We start from the raw sequence: 17,793 nt of genomic DNA, 5'->3' as shown, positions 1-17,793 counted from the left end.
CAATCATGAAAATAGATGAAATGAGTAACTAGATTATTCTAGTTTTGACTTAGTACCACAGACCTTAATTGTAACTGGGCACACTTAATATATAGTGGTTATAACGGAAATAAGAGTTTTGATATATATATTTTTATTTTAGTTAAAATAATTTATTTATATTCTACAATACAAACAGTTTAGATAATGAATACACATAGTGAGAAAAGTAGATCATATAAATAAAAAGCCACAGGATAATTACGCGAAAAAAAAATGTAAATGAACAATATTTAATTTCCTGAAGTAAAATAACCTGATATAATATTCAAAAAAAAAATTCTAAACATCAGCTAAGGTTGATAAAAAATGACAAAGAAGAAACAAATTTGATGATATTTACGGCTCATGCCCACGACAAAAATGAAGACAGAGGGATTTTGATAGAAAGTGCGGAATATCGAGCAGCTGCGCTCATCATTATAGTTCTTAATTCTTCGACATGTAATGGAGAGTCAATAGTTTATTTTTTAGCAGTCAATGATTTAATATTTAATAAAGCAAACTCCACGGCTTTGTATTTAGACAAATACGTAGAAATATACATCCCTAGTCTACAGATTGATCCCAAGTATGTCACACTTGTGATACTTCATAAGAGACGACCTTACAACCTCTTCCCCATAATGAGACCTTCAATCTACTTTCAAGATCCTCCAAACTGGTAATTATCGAAATTACACAAAAGAACCGAGATTTTACTCCTATGGCCGGTTTTAAGATGAACAGGGATTGAGGGAAAGATATATTTGTGAGGTCCTTATTTTTCAATGTTTCAACATTATTAAAAGTTTGTTATAAATGAATTTATACTTTCTGCAGTAAAACCTCAACGCTGTCCACAATTTTGAAAGAGAAAGAAGTACTATAAATTCTGGGTAAGATTGTAAATGTACCCATATTTTGTTGACTTTGTGTAGCTGAGAGGCAATATTAAAAAAAATAAGGGGGGGGGGGTATGCATTTTTTTTAAATTATTTTAACTTTATTTATATACAGTTAAGTAGATATTATATATATTTAATCATTATCGAATTAAAATTATAATTTTTGAGAAGGTTAATAGAAATACAAGGTTATCAATTTAATGAATCGTACCGACTACTGGGCAAAATAGGCAGATTTGACAAAACACGCAATCACTCATAGTTTATTAAATCACTATTATTAGAATTTTTGATTTAATGTATCGTACCGGCTGCTTGGCAGGAAAAACAAATTTTGACAAAACACGCAACCACTCATCTACTATGACGTCAATATTAAAAGTCTGGTGGAAGTCAAACATCAGTTGTGCATGCGTTATGGTATAACCTTGTATTTCTATTAAGCTTGAGTTTTGATTCATTGTAAATAAGGATTTGAGATTTTTACATGAAATATTAAGTCAATATTACCCTCAGCTAGTGCTGTTTTGGTCCTTATTCAGGACTGAAGACTACAGATCCGTCCAGCTCAGTCTCGGTTCGGTCCAGTTCAGTTCTGCATATCAGCCCTGAAACTGATACAGTTTGGTCCTTGATGACGTCAATCCAATGTATTTAATACTTTTTAAATCATTTCTAGTACTGATAGTCCAAAAGACCGACAGTCAAAAGGACCGTAAGTCATTAGAACCGGTCCAAAGGACTGATAGGACTGCTCCTAATCACCGATGAGATCGGTTCTAAGAATGAACTCGACTGGACCGAATAAATAAGGACTGACACAACACTACCCACGGCATTACTAACGAACATAGAGATATACACTATACTTTCTTGTTAGCTGTCCATTTTTCTGCTTATTTTTTCCTTATCCGTGTTCTGAATGTTGATTGGTTGACTTGGAATTACCTCTTGTGAAGCTGTAAGCAATTGCCAATTGCTATATTTAATAATAATTAGAGAGTTGTGAAGAATTGTCTATCTGCTACCAACGGATTTTGGGTCTTTATTTCTGTTTCTTTTTAGAAGAAATGTTGGGAGGTTGATTTATTCGACTTTAAGGCGCCTAACTATAGCTGCTTTTATGACGACAGTATATTTAATAGTTAATTCGAATTTTTGATACAGTGTCGTTAAAGTCATAAGTAAATGTTGGTTTTTTCTGAAGAAAAAACAAAATGATGAATTCAATGATAAAATTTTGCATATTCATATTACATAAGTACTACTTAAATAGTTCTAGGGGCTCGGCTTGTACATATGCATAGTACATACAAGCCTATGTATATTCAGATTATAATAATTATTAATGTAAAAGGTATATATTCTAAAGAGAGTGAGCACAAACATGCATGACAAGAAAGGTCAGGCTAACATCGAATGAATGAAATGAAATAACTTGGAAATTTAATGCCAAGACTCTTTTCTTCACTTTTCATCTATCAAAAAAGTTGCATTAAGTAAATGACACATGTACATTGGACATACATATATAGTATTTCATGCATTTTTTTGCATAGAGAAAAAAAAATCAATGGGTTTTCATGTCTTTAACCATTTTGTAAAGATAAAGCATGGGTGTCGTCACTTTTGCAAAACATGTCTTTATTCATAAAATATGTTCAGATTAGTGATGGATTTCGGATCTTAGTTTTAGATCCGTGCAGCTTTGGTTCTTTTTCAAAAATTATTATGTTCTCGATGTTAGAAAATAGAAAAAAGTATTTTGTAATATTATTATAGGTTCCTTTCTTAGGATCATCTTTGAAATTGATTTGTGTCATAGATCAACAAATTGGCTAAGACTAGACTTGAGATTGTCTTTTATGTTATGATGGATTACAGATCCAAATTTAAAATCCCAGTAGTTTTGGTTCTTTTTTTTAATTATTCGGGTAACTTGCACAACTTTTCAGTTTTCGGTTCCAGAGCTGAACATTGTATATTTTTCAATTTCGGTGCCAGAAAAGGGGTATCCGCAGAGGTTGGGCTGGAGGACTGTAGCCTAATAAAGGTATTTTTGCTTTTTACTTAAAAATTTTACATTTGAAATTTTATTTTATTTTTCCAATTTTTTTCCAAAAATGTAATTTTGTTTCAATAGCTATTGAAATTTAATTTTGAAAAAAAAAATTCAAAACATTTAATTTGGAAAAAGAAATTTCAAAACGTTTAATTATGAAAAAAAAAATATTTAAAATATAATTTTTGAATTCTTCAGTGAACATGTGTGAATTTTTGGAAAAATTTCCCAAAATAAAATGATTTTTGATTTTTTTTTCCAAAAAGTTTGATTTTTTGTGAACAGTAGATTTTTGAAATTTTTTTCCAAAAAATTGAATCTCTTAAGAACAACTGGATTTTTGAATAAAAATTCCAAAAATAATATTCTTAATCTTGCTTCTACTCTTTTAAATTGACTCGTGTCAAAGATCAACAACATATTGACTAGGACTAGACTTGAGGTTGTCTTTTATTTAATGATGGATTTCGGATCCTAATTTTAGATCCTGATAGTTTTGGTTCTTTTCAAAATTATTCGAGTAATTTTCCTAATTGTTCAATTTTGGTTGACAAAATCGAGAAAAATAACATATTTATAATTATTCTCGCTTCTATTTTCAAATTGACTCTTGTCATATATCAACAAATTTACCAGGGCTAGACTTGAGGTTGTATTTTATGACTTACCCTTAAAACAATCCCCAAATTAAAAGTGATTGTTTTAAGGTTAAAAAATGACTCTGAACGATAATAGTCCTGAACCATTATAATCTCAGATATTTCAGAATTCAGATGACTGAGAGAAAAATTCATATCAGTTTTGGATTTTGCGCTTATAGATAAATTCAATTATTGTCTTTAATAAATTTATACAAAATTCATCTTGCCTAATTATTTCCCTGTGTTATCAGTGGAATATTCAAATATTGTTTTATCATCATTTTAAGTGCTCAAAATCCTTCGTTTATAATTATTCATCTCATATTTTGGTTGCAACTTGTACAGCTTGCATTTACAAGTTACCACTTGTACACAACACATATATAATCAGCTCTAAATCTTGTCAATACATGGCAACTACCTAGGTACATATTTTTAAATTATTTAATTCCATCTTCGATTCATTCACACCATGATGCATAATTTAAAAACCACGACCATCATCCATCATTTTTTTTTTTTTTTTTTTTTTGTTAAGAAGTTTGGTTTTCTTCATAAATTTTAATCACGATTGAATTAACTCTGAGCCCAAATGACTACCATTCTCTATCCATAGGGTTCCGAGTCGACGTCAAGTCCGGGCCCATATGGTTTTGAGTCTGAGGGTTATAAAAAAATTAATTGACTAAGTTCCACTTAAGCAGGGCAAATTTTAGAGGGGCACTTGCTCTAAGTCCCGCATTGGATAACTATGTACACCAAGGTTAATATAAATACAAAGTTAGACTATCATATAATCGGACTTTATAGAATTTTCTATTTGATTTATCGTAGCAACTACTGGGCAAGACAGGCAGATGTTGAAAAACATGTAACCAATCATTTTCTATGACGTCACTATTAAAAAGCGTGGTGGAAGTCAAGCATCAGTAGTACACGTGTTATGGTATAACCTTTTATTTCTATTAACCTTGATATACACGTTGATTTGACTTAATACAAAAAGGAATTTCTTGAAAATAAAGATCCTTTTAAACATATCAATAAATATATTTTCCAAAATAACACGTTAAAAAAAATAAACCATCAAAAAAAAGGCAAAATAAGGCTCGGGCTTTTCTCTAAGACAGACCATTTTAAAAATAAAATCTTCTTTTTTTTAGAAAAAAAACGTAATTCGAAAAAAAATAGAAGGGCTTTCACATTTATCTTTTCTCCGGGCCCATATTTTTGAATTAATTATTTACTTCCATCTGAAGTTAATTGATTGTAAAACATCATTATTATAGATCGCTAAGGAGTTTAGTTTAATTAATACATTTTAATCTCCATTTATTTACATTTTAATGCTATTGAATTTAGAACTGATTTCTTATATAGACTGTAGCCATCTATATTCTATGTAGATTAGAGGGGTTCGAACATTAGAATGTTAGAAGTAAAGACTCAATTATCGCAACTATTGTAATATCATCGATCAAAAATATAAGGCTAAATTTGCATGGATAAAAGAAACTTATGTGGAAGTGAGACACAAATAAGTCTTTATTAATGATCAGGGATTCTTATTATGACGACAGTATGTGTCGGCTAAATGTAGGAATATTCTAGAAACATTATCTTTTAGTTGACTGTATTAGGATATTAAAACGTTAATTATATATTTATAATACTATGAAAGACTATTTTATGACAAATTTCAGAACGATTAAATGTATTAAATTCCGTTGACACTTTATTTATACATATTTTGTTGATTTTTAGCAACTATAGTCAGAAATTTCATTCCTAGATAAACTTAACTCGTATTTTAACCCATCATAATTAAATGCCTTCAATTTCGTTCTTATACTTGAAAAATAATTTATTCCAAAAATCAAATTTTGTATTTGCTGTTAAATATTGTGGCATTTTCATCATTATGCATCATGAACAAAACAATATTATATAAATTTTTTCTACCATGACAATTACAATTAATAATCATCAATATATAGTATGTTAAATAATTACTCTTCATAAAAATAAGTAGAGTAATATCGTCTTTTCGCTAGAGTAAATAGAATTAGTCATCCTTAGAAAAAAAAAATTAATATGAAAAATAAACATATAAAAATTTAAGGGAGAACCAGATGATTTTTTGTACTTGCGTATTCTCACAAGTTAGCTGCATATTTAAGAAGAGCTATTTGGCTACATTTACTTACAATTTTTTTTTTTTTTTTTTTTTTTTTGTACCATCATTGGTTTTCTTTCCGCAAAAAGCTGACAGTGTGTTCTAAGTCAGCCAAACGTTGGGTGATATCGTACAGTCTACTTGTTCTATCTTTAAACCATCAAAATCAAATCTACTTTATCAATATTTTACTCATTCATAGATTGATTATGATCAGTTTTTAATATGTTACTCATATGATTATTGTAAAAAAAATAATATCAGTAATTTTTTTCTGTCGACACATTTTAGGGTCTAAAATAGATTGGGTACGAAATCAACCCACAATGCTAATATTTAAATAATTTATCGTAACTCACAAAATATACGAAAAAGTTGTTTTTCATCAAAGAAGGAGTATCGATAATAGTTAAGGATGTAAAAATTGTCAAAATCTTCCGCAGCATAATTTATTTTTCTAAAATATATGTACATAATCTGTAAGATATTAGTAATGTTATTAAATATTTACCCCTATTTTAAACATTCAGACGTATTAGCAAGCAAGGAGCAATATAGTTTTTATAGGTATCTTTGTCAGGAGATATGTCGTTTATCAAAGAGGACAACTTATACTTTTCTTTTTGATTTACACTCACAAAGATTTAGTCCATTTTCACATCCCTAGTAATAGTTTTATTCAATATAGTAATATTGAATAAGGAGTTGTGGAAAATAAAAGTGTAAGAAACTGACTAAAATTTACACCTGCAGGGACGTCCACAGGATTTTATTTTAGGGGGTTTGGTTTTTTTCCACAACAAAGGACATTTTATTAAGAAAAATGTTCTTAAAGATATTTTTTGCTTCAATGACCTTTTTTTTATTAAGGAAAATCAATTTTTTTTTCCTCAATGCCCTTTTCTTAGAAAATATTTTTTAATTTTTTTTCTATAGAAGTGATATTTTTTAAATTTCTCCATTTGAGGGGCTACAGGACGCCCCAAACTAGGTAGAGGGTAACACTAAGAGGGGGTTTCCAGAAGTACCCAGCCTGACTAAAAGATGTCGGTAATTGCTTTAAAAAAATACTGTATAAGAAGGTACACAATCAATAAAGCAGATATTTCCAGCTTGAAGGCCCCACGTTGTTTAATATTTGATATTTAGTATTCCTTATGTGTAAAGCCAACCAATATAAAAGCAAAACTTGGATTTACTCTGCTTGAGTCAGTACCTTCATTTAAAAAAATAAAATTTTGGCTAACTAAATTAAACAAGGCCGTACGATCGGCTAAGACGTGCATCGCAATGGTGGACCAAATGGAGTGGGAATTCCAGAAGTTTGCGAAGAAAACCCACAAAGCAACACTGGTGGATCGTCGACTAAAAGTACACGAACTAACAAATATTGTGGCCATTTCAAAAAGTGCGGTACATTTTATATTATCTGAAAATTTGGACATGAGAGAGCTGTGTACAATATGAGTACCGCGTTTCCTCACACTCGAGCAAAAAAAGTTTTCCAAAGAAGTTTCAATTGAATGTTTGTGAAAAAGTTTTAATTGAGCTGTCAGGAAAGTTTCACAGCAACAAAGCAGAATTTTTGTAGGGTACTGAAAGGAGATTATATTGAAAAAAAAAAAATCCTCAAAATTTTTGTTCTTTATTGTTGGTTAGGGTACTTCTGGAACCACCTCCCTCTAGCATTCCCTTCTAATCATAGCACGTACATCTCACACCCAAAAATTTAACACAAAAGGATTGACTGTTCTACCTATATACGTGTTTGAACTGTAACAGACAAGTTTAATGCGTATACTTTTTGAACAAATCGAGTGTCTGTTCTCACGCAGCATTCAAGTTCACCCGATTTTCCCTATATGTATTGGAAAAGAACTTTGGAAACCCACTTCCTCGAGCTCATACTTGAGACAAAATTATTTTTTTATTGCAATACACAACTTTTTCCTGGTGTCGAGAAAAAATGACAGAGGAAAAAAGGGGGGAAAAAAGTCAAGTGACAAAGTGGATAAGATGAAAAAATTCTTTTAAGCTAATAAAATACCTATCAGCAATATAACACATGGGCGGAAAAGTTCCTGGTTTAACAAAGAAAATACGTTTTTTTCCGTTCAAAATTGACTTTTTTCAATTTTTTTATTAATTTTTTTATTCGCTTTATAGAGAGGAGTCCCCATAACACTTTTCAAGGCATTGCTAAGCTTGAAGGATATTTTTTCCATCAAGAAGCAGTGTAAAATTTAAACACGAAATTGTTTTTGATATATTGCTTTGGAAATACTAAAATAAGCATAAAAAAAAGATTAACTCACAAACTAAAGAAGAGATTGGCATGCAATTTTGACAGCTGTCTTTTAAAGGTTGGTACTAACTGAAAATGAGGTGAATTTTTAAAAAAATAGTGCCATCTATGCGTGAAGTCTGGGACTTTTCAGCCCATACGTTAATATATATTAAGATGAAAGAAAAATAAGCACACCCACCTTAAAGTCCATGCATATATAGTACATAGAGTTTTCGCTATTTATTAAAGTTGACCAAATTCAAAATTATCATGGATCATGAGATGTGTTTAGGTAATGATCTCCTAATTATTTTTTTCCTGTGCCATCAAAACCCGTTCCCCTCCATTCGGTAAAGTTCCAGCGTTCCGGTAGTATTTCAAAATGAGATGAAATTAGAAAAAGAAAAAAATCTTATTATAAATAAGAAAAGAAAAAATAATTTTTAATAATCACCTAACACATCTCATGATCCATGATAATTTTGAATTGGTTCAACTTTAAAAAATAGCGAACACTCTTAATATATAACATGTAATATATTAGTGTGTTTTGATATACTTATACCTATGACTTTTAGTACTTACATTAATAAAGAGAAATGAATTTTTTCCTTATCTTATTATTCTTCCTAAGACGACCATAGCTAATATACTGTCTTTTCAATTTGAATAACGTATTACTCGTACCTCTGCTTGTATTTACATATGTATGCATCTAACCTCTTCATGTTACGTCAAATAAACTCATTGTTTTTCTCATGAAATAAGTTAATTAATATATGATTATGTATTAGTGCATACATATTACATAAATGAACGTATAATGTTTTTGACAGATCATGCAATCTTGATAAAATGTCGAGATTCCGTGATTAGAAAATAAATGCAACAACATCATCCATCGTATGGATAATGTGTATGCCAACAACAACAATAAAGAAACATTATGAGTTCGTTTGCAGGTTTCTTAATCAGGCATGTCTCGTAGTGTTGTGTTGGTCCTTATTTATTCTGTACCGTCGAGTCAGTCTTAGGACAGGTCCTATCGGTCCTTAACAATGGCGATCATTGGGACCAGTTCTTAAAAAGTCGGTCCTTAGAACTATCGGTCCTTGGAACCGGTCCTTAACTGTCGGTCCTTCTAATTTTTAATAAAAATATCAATGGTTTATTAGGCTAAATAAGATATACATATGTTCAGCAAAAAAATATATTACAAGCTTATTATATTGTTAATGAATTATATAATTTATTCTACTATATAACGGAATAATTTTTTTTTTAAAGTAAAAACCCTCAATGACGTCACAAATGATCTATTTTACCTTCTGTAAGGACTGAAGAGGTGGATTGGACTAAACAGGATGCGACTGGACTGCAGTTCTAAGTCTAAATAAAGAACGACACAATACTAGGAATGAGCGTTGTTTACTTATATTCGTTCGTAAACAAAGCGACAGAGAGTAGCGCTGTCTTGTGACAAAATAATGCAACTCCTTGCAAGATAATATTATAAAAATTTGAGGACCTACCCGTATTATATATTTTATTTCGAATTATTTTATTAATGCTTTGAATAACTACAGAATTTAGAAAATAAGTTTTGTTGCATTTTTGAATCGACAACCTGTACCTTAAAAAAACTTTGAGACAAAGGGAACCAATCTTGTTTTATTATAAAAATCAACTCATTAGCTAAAAAAAACTTGCCCTCCAGAGCCCAGGAACCTGGTCTGATCAGAATTTAACATAGCCTTAGGTAGGTAACTCAAAATTCTGAATAACTTTTATTTTATTTTTAAGAGCTGTATCAGTCTCCGTTTTTTTTAAATAAATAACCTGGTTAGGCTTTTTATTTGTGGACAAACAAACATACATACAACTATAATATTATATTATAGTAGATAGGTATGTTACTCCCATAAGGGTCACTGTGAAAAAATTATGTTACATCCCCAAGCTACAAACTGTCACAGACCCTTGCGGGTAATATATATTTATTAGTTTACTCATGTCCTATTTCTATCTTCTTTTTTTAAACTGTAATAGACATATTATTAATAATGATGACAAAAATTTAATCACTAAACCTAACATGTCTCCCGAGGTTTGACATCAATTTAAAAATAATTTTACTTCGGGAGATACAATATATGAATTGATATAAGTATTGAGTAGTTACGTGTGAGTGTGCCAATGAAAAATGGAGAGTAACATTGAAAATTTCTTGGGGAGTTATATAAAATGCATCATGAAAGCAAAATTTGTCTTTTAGCCGAAACTTAACTACTCTGGGTAATGCCAAGTACTATCGATATTTTTGTATATATAAATGAATTAAACCTCTAACATCGCTCAAACCCATAGACCTTCCACTAATATCTTTTTTTAAGAATGAGATATTTTTTTTTATCTTGCTCCGATAAAAAAGTTCAAAATCAGATAATATGATGTTGGAAATATTTCAAAAAATATAGTCTAGGTCATACATATTATTTAATATCGTTTTTAAAATCGTAAAAAGAATTTAGTTTTATAGCTCAATAGCTATCAAATGATATATTATATGTATCCATCTATTGAATAGTTGACGAACTACAATCCAAAATGCAAAGGTCTTCAATACGATTTTCGATCAAATTCACTATGAAAAGGAGCTCAGAACTTAGAGTTGGATTGAGCGACATATTTGAAATTTCATTTTTTATATTTTTCAATAATAGGTCCTGCGACATATCAAATATTATTCAATTCGATTGAAAAAATGAAATTGAGATTAAATTTTCAATATATACGAGTACATATACTAGCAATAGGTTACACGGAGTTATCGCGCCAAAAAGAGACCAAGAAAACACATTGATTAGGTGAATGGTATTTCTTCTTAATGTTTAGACCCTTTCGGTCCTGGTGAGAATTATAATAAAATGGAGCCTCTATAATATATAGGTACATACATATATGTATTAATAATATTAGTTGTTTTATAAACTTCAAATAATTCGAAATTTGCGAAAAAAAAAAAAAATGCTTTTTTTAACTAATTTTGCAAAAAAAAGAATTAAATAGCATTTATTGAAATTTTAATGAGGAACACAAAGCTTATTGAAAAAACAAAACTATATGAAATTTAATTTCTGAAACGTTTTTTCTAAAAAATTTAATTTCATCTGAAATGCTGTAGATTTTTGAAAAAAAATTCCAAAATAATTAACTTTAATTGAACAGCTGTGGATTTAGAAAAAAAAATGCATTTAATTTTTTAAATTAAATGCCAAAAAATGTAATTTTATGTGAACAATCGTAAATTTTTGTAATTTTTTTGTAAATAGCTGTAGATTTTGAAAAAAAAATTAGTATTTAAAAATCTTTAACAAAAAATTTAATAAATGAAATTTAATTTTTGTTTTTTTAAACAAAAATATTTATACAAGTGGTCCTATATTGAATGTATTGTACACCGCTGGCTTTCAAAGACATTAAGAACAATTGAAAATAGAAAGGAAATTAACAACATTTATTACAAGAAGATTATTGAATAATTACAGAACCCATATTTCTACTCTGCCGAATTTAGGTTTAGTTATAGAGTCCTTTCTGCCACTATAAAACAGTCCAGTGTTTTTTTTTTATATGATTATTTTTTTAGAATATATTTTTTATTCAAAGCCATATTTAACCGTGAAATAAGTTTAATAAGTATATAGATGAAAATTAAACAACTATTCATAAAAACAATCCCGAATTCGAAGCAATAAATCTCTGTCTTATCTTGAATTCAGTTCCTACAAAATGTGTTTAATCATACAAGAATATTTTTAGAAACTAATACTTTTTGGATATTTTTTTTAATTATTTTATATTAAAGCCAATTCATAATTATTATACAACTTCAAAAGTTTTGCTGTCAAAAAAATGTCGACATAAATTTTTTTTTTGTTTAACTTTTAATTTTCTTATGAAATATTGAATAAATAACCAATAAAAAGGTTGCGTGAAACGTTCTGAAATTATAAATAAGTCAAATAGGTAATTTAATCTGTAAACAAACCTTGGATAAGAAACATATTTAAATTGTTGTTATTTTTTTCCTTTAAAATATAAATTACATATTAGTCAAAAAATTGACTTAATTATATTTAATTTCAGAAAATTTTGTCAAGCAACATTAGATAAATTATATACATATAATTTGTATAAAATAGTTGAGTTGTATTAGATATACCCAGGCGTTATGTAAAAGAAACGAAAACTAACGGAGTAATCTTGACAATTTTAATAATGTTTTAGTGAAGAGCAGCTTAGCTGCCATGACGTTTTATCACATCAGCTGCAAGCAGCTTTGAGAGGATGGAAATAAACACAAATCACACTCCTTGTCCATACGAAAATAAGAAGGAATGACTATAATGCCGATCCTCAATCTTACTCTGAGTCCAACAAAGGCTAACACGTATAACTTCCCAGCAATTCCTCAATTGTAACTCATCCTCTTTCATTAGCACAATAACCAGTGATTACTTTAGATTTTCTCTCTTCAAGAATAATGATATCAGCTAGGGAAATTAAAAAAATACTACTCAGATTACCAACTAGAAAAAATATCGCAAACATTTAGGTCATATTTTATATATATCTAGTAGTAAGGCTTCTCATATGCCATCTGTCTCTGAGACTGCCTTTGCTCCGGCTCACGTGTAACTTCAAGCATTTCACTCCGGTCATAGACGGTGCCTTCAATAAGGAACGTGAATAAAAATCCTCTTGAACAACGAATATATTTCAAGATGATTACATGTTAAAAGATTTATAATTAAGCATTAATCCATTAATTAAATAATCAATTTTATTACTATTAATAAAATTGATAGGTGTAATAAAAAGATGTCGATTATTTTTAAGGGATTTTTTTTTATTCATGTTTATATCCTTGGCAAACAAAACCGTGCTTAGTGACGGTTGGACTTGACAATTTCCATTATTTTATCCACATTTTCGACAATTGGCCGTCCAGAGCATGGTTTATCTTTGACATCAAAATTACCGACGAAACCAAAATTGCACGTGATGGGCTCTTACAATATCAGGACCATAAACAATATTCCCATTTTCAGCCATTTTGCTTGCATTTTTGCATTTTTACAAGAAAAATGTAAACTATGGCGTATTTTCTCTTTGCTGGTCTACATCTTTGACGCGTGCTCAAGCAATACTGAGAGGAACAATCACAAAACTGTAAGAAATCTTATATTTCTAACGCCATCTAGCTAAACTGTTAGCACTTATACAACGCTAGATACTCATTACTAAAGCCACCTATTGGGAAAATAAGTGATTTCTTTTTACTACACTAATTATAATTATGTCAAACAGTCTCCACGAGGAAGCTCTATAAAAAAAAAAACTCAACTTTTTCTCTTCCAAAACAAAAACGAGCAGGGCTCCCAGATAAAGTAACATAATTCTTCAGAAAAACTCTTTTTGGGACTCATAATTGTCTGGAAAATGTACTTTAGTACTCCTTGTGCTAATTAAATTAAAGTTAGAGAAAAAAAACATATTTTTCTTATAATGGTACCTATAATTAATTATAGTTTTTTTGAAAATGTTATTCCCATTAGATTTTTGTATATATAAATATTTATTTACTTCGAGGAAGAAAAAACCTACGTAGTATTATTCCTTGTTATTTTTTGTTAGTTATGAGTTATGACAAACAAGGGGAATGAGCTCCTTAGAAATGAAAATAATAATAGCGTGTAGGTATTTGCATAAATATATGGCCGTTATCCTGTGCTTGACTCCTTGTACTATTATTTACCTACAACATTCCCCCCAAAAAAAAAAAATCTTATTTAAATTATACTTTAAAATATGTAAAACCAGGCTTTTTTAAAGTCATTTCCAGGGCTTTTGTTGTGAAGGGGGAAATTTTAAGTGCCGAGTGGGATGTGTTTTTAATTTCATTCAAGCATAATATATACTTTTTTTTAGTTAGGAAAGCGAAAGACACGTGCTCAAAGCTCTGAATCAAAATTTAAAATGGGTTTCGTTTTTAATTATGTACATATAGATACTCGAATTGGATTTCGCTCTTGAAGTTCTAGACTGGTTTGGGACTCTTATAATTTTCTTTTTCTTTTTTTTTGGACAGAACTAATTTGGTCCTTTAAAAGAGTTCCTCGGTCGAGACGGTTCAAATAAAAGGTTCGGTCTAGAAATCAGTCGGGTTCATTGTATAAGTTTGCCCTTATATAGTGGTGGATCGGCCTTAGAACTGATAGCCTAATCAGTCTTCCCCCTCCCTCTTTCAGTCATTATTTATTTTTTTATCAATCAGATCTTTTGTACCACACAACGATCCTAAGGACCAAAAAAATAAAGGATAGGTAGATTCTATAAGAATAATTTCTAGCCACACACTTCTTACTTTAAATTTCAGTTATCATGTCTCTTGAAAGAGGTTATATTGAACAGCTGAAAGGACAATGTTAGTAACTAAGTCATTTGAGGTGTTTTAGTTACCATAAAAGACCGAGAAGGACCGGTTCTAGGACTGACAAATTGTATTAGGACCGTACTGATAGGACTGCAGTCTTTTCAATTTTTTATACCGATTCAACACTACACGGTCCAAACCATTATTATGTTGTGTAGAAGATTGAGATTTTGTCTCTTAGGTCTACCTTGTACAATCTAAGTGGAGCTACAATAATTTCCCCCTAAAATTATAAAATCATTTTTGCCCTTCTACATATATTTCCAATACCTGGCTTGATTCTACTAATACTTAGGGGGTGTTAATTTGTAAAAATGAGCAAATTAAATTTTAGCCAAACTTTCGGATTAAAAATGATCTTTTAAGAACGCTGGAAACAAGAATCCGCCCAAAACCCCCCTCTTACCGCAAAATTACTTTCTCACCCATGAATGCGTATTTTTTTAATCTATTTTCAAAGTAATAAGAAGAAACTCGCGTATTTCTTGATCATCAAAGCCTTTTTATGCTAAAAGCAATAGTTATATAACATTTTTAAATTATAAAATTCAGTTTTAAGGTTTTAAAAAAAAGGCAAAGGTTATAAAAAAGGTCAATTTTTGGTAAATTTGTATTTTAGCGTGTGCAAAATGGTGTCTAATTTTTAGGGTTTTTAGTAATTCGATCTTCTGTATATTTTAATGAAAAAATTATGTTAGTAAATTTTAAGTCTTTAAAGGACGTTTTTCGACCTTTATAGCTATTTCAAAATGTATTTTTTAACGACATTCTCTATTTGTAAAGGGATTCAGAAGTTTCAATTCTAAAGTTAAGTTGCTGAATTTCATAACTTTGAATTTTAAAGTAAAATTACAAACGCTAAAATAATGATTTAGAAAAAGTTGACCTTTTATATGTCGTCATTAAAACTGTATTTTATAAAATTAAAATGTTATTTGTCTATTCCCCCCCCCCATACTAATAGAGACATCCTCCCCCGTTTTTACCTTAAATGTAGAAGGATTTCATTACAAAACGGTGTAGGGTCCTGTGTACAGAGCAACGATCTTATCACTTATCAGCGTGTAACCCAAATACGGTTGTTTTTTCTTAAATCTTTGCTGATGAATGTTTTACTAATATTCCAGTTAGGCACGACAGGGTTTTCTCAAAACGTGTGTTCTGCAGGAGTGTACTTAGAGTATGAAGATTCGATTGCTCTCATTTGTAGTAATCAGAGAGATAAATACTCAACCAAATTTCATCGGTTCGCTCGAATTAGCTGATTCAAATTCCGAGCACTTTGTTCCACTAGACTGTTATCCCTCAACGTATATATTTCCCTTTTTGGATATTTCGTTATCTTTGTTTACTGATATACAGAACACAACATGACCACTTTTCTAATAGCTTAATTTACTCCAGACTCAGCAAAGTTGTATATTCTTTATAATTTTTTCAAAGTTGCCTGAAATCCATGATGACTACCAGCTTCATGGAATTGCACAAACGTAGTCGTAAAATAATACAGATGAGAATTATACGTACATGACTAACAATAAGTAAATATAATTAGTATTATAAATGGAAAGATAATATATAAATAAATTAATTAATTATGTAAGTGTGGCTACATCACTATATATTTTTATTAGGTATAAATACATGAGAAGGCTCCATGGTCACCCCACTTTTTGAGAATTTACATTAAAAAAGGACATGAATCGGCCATATAGTGTCGTTTTTAGAAAAAGAGGGTAAATATTTTTAAATGAGTAAAATTTAATTATAAATTTTGATTCTTATTTATTATCTTAGATTTTTTTCATAAAAAAATTGATTTTGATTTTTTTAATATTTAATATTACTTATTTAATATTTTTATATTATTAGAGAAAATACATACTGTACATTAAATTAGGGAACCGTCTTGTTTTGCACAAACATGTAATCTTTTTATATTGGTAAAATCGACTTAACCCATAATAATCCGGTCATTTCATGAATTTATATAACGTCTTCCGGACGTTCTCAACAGGATGTAAAAACAGAACATGTCCGGGAAAATTAGGACTGTTGGTCATTCAACATATAACAATATGTAATTATATATATATATCAAAGTCTTTGGGCCCTCAACTTTCAAGAAGATGCACAGAGCCTGAAATATCTTGTAAATTTAAAAAAATTATGAAGTTGACCAATATTATTTAATTTTCATATTTATTTTTGTAGTACCTCATAAATGTCCCCGTAATAACTAATCATTCCATCAACATTTGTTTGAAAGGCTTTCTTTCGTTTTTCGTCTTCCTCAAAGTCTGCAACTGCATTTTTTAGTTCATTAGCTTTTCTCAATATACACGAAAGTTTTTGTAGCTTTTCAACCGCTGTAATTAAACTATTTTCATTCACTAACATTTCTACTGGATCTGATTCAATTTTCTGATTTTCTTCATGGTTAACGGTTTCAAATAGATCCTTTACATCCGTCGTATTCGTAGCTTTTTCTTACGGTATTAGATATTGTATATTGAATTTCTGAAGGAATTTTCTCAACCAAGACTCGCTGGCGTCAAAATTTAAACACGAAGCACTATCTGATTATTCTTCATTTTTAATACTCTCAAATATACTAGCAATAGCTTTATTTTGAACATTGTGAGAGGTAAGACTGAATCCTTTTTTGACGGATGAGTAATCCAATCGTATAAAAAATGGTCAGTTTTATTAATATTGCCAGTAAGCTCAATCTGGTGTTTATTTTTTCTTATGGTCCTTATCGTGGATTCATGAAGATCGTGGGAACGAGCCAACTCCATTTCTTTCTTTCCACTTTCAAACCCCGCTAGTATCTCTTGCTTAGTTTGAATAGTGATGTTTTTTGGTATGCGCGATTACCCAGCCTTATTCTCATGATTACCTTTAACTTTAGCCTTTCGAGGCATTTTGAACAACTATCGAAACGTTAAACTAATCTATGATACTAGTCCTAGTAAAATAAATAATAATAGGTTGATTAGTTCTGTAGGGAGACGGTTTTCTACGAGGTTGCCCAGGATGCAAATGTTGATCAATAATAAGTATTACTATACATTCATTGGAGTCAACGAATACATATCCTTATCAATTATATAGAAATTAATAGATTTAGATTGCCGATTAAATTTAATCATTTATTTATATTAATAAATATTAAATAATGTCAAATTTGAGGTTATAT

The 17,793-nt window shown here is 29.8% G+C and overlaps 1 protein-coding gene and 2 long non-coding RNA genes across 3 annotated transcripts in view; all 3 read right to left on the bottom strand.

The window, feature by feature from the left end:
• The window catches only part of sli (slit guidance ligand), a 388,150-nt gene that overhangs the window by 244,927 nt on the left and 125,430 nt on the right, over positions 1–17,793 (bottom strand). The window lies entirely within an intron of this gene.
• LOC121123740 (uncharacterized) lies at positions 4,001–9,144 on the bottom strand. Its single transcript, XR_011781604.1, has 3 exons — positions 8,292–9,144; positions 8,121–8,179; positions 4,001–4,288 (listed from the first exon to the last, which is right to left on the bottom strand). It is a non-coding gene; the product is annotated as an uncharacterized lncRNA (long non-coding RNA).
• On the bottom strand, positions 14,221–17,791 carry LOC121122869 (uncharacterized). Its single transcript, XR_005865862.2, has 3 exons — positions 16,809–17,791; positions 16,477–16,740; positions 14,221–16,122 (listed from the first exon to the last, which is right to left on the bottom strand). It is a non-coding gene; the product is annotated as an uncharacterized lncRNA (long non-coding RNA).

This window comes from Lepeophtheirus salmonis, chromosome 8 (assembly GCF_016086655.4).
Source record: "Lepeophtheirus salmonis chromosome 8, UVic_Lsal_1.4, whole genome shotgun sequence".
NCBI lineage: Eukaryota > Metazoa > Arthropoda > Copepoda > Siphonostomatoida > Caligidae > Lepeophtheirus > Lepeophtheirus salmonis.
This window is presented reverse-complemented; position numbering and strand designations above follow the sequence as displayed.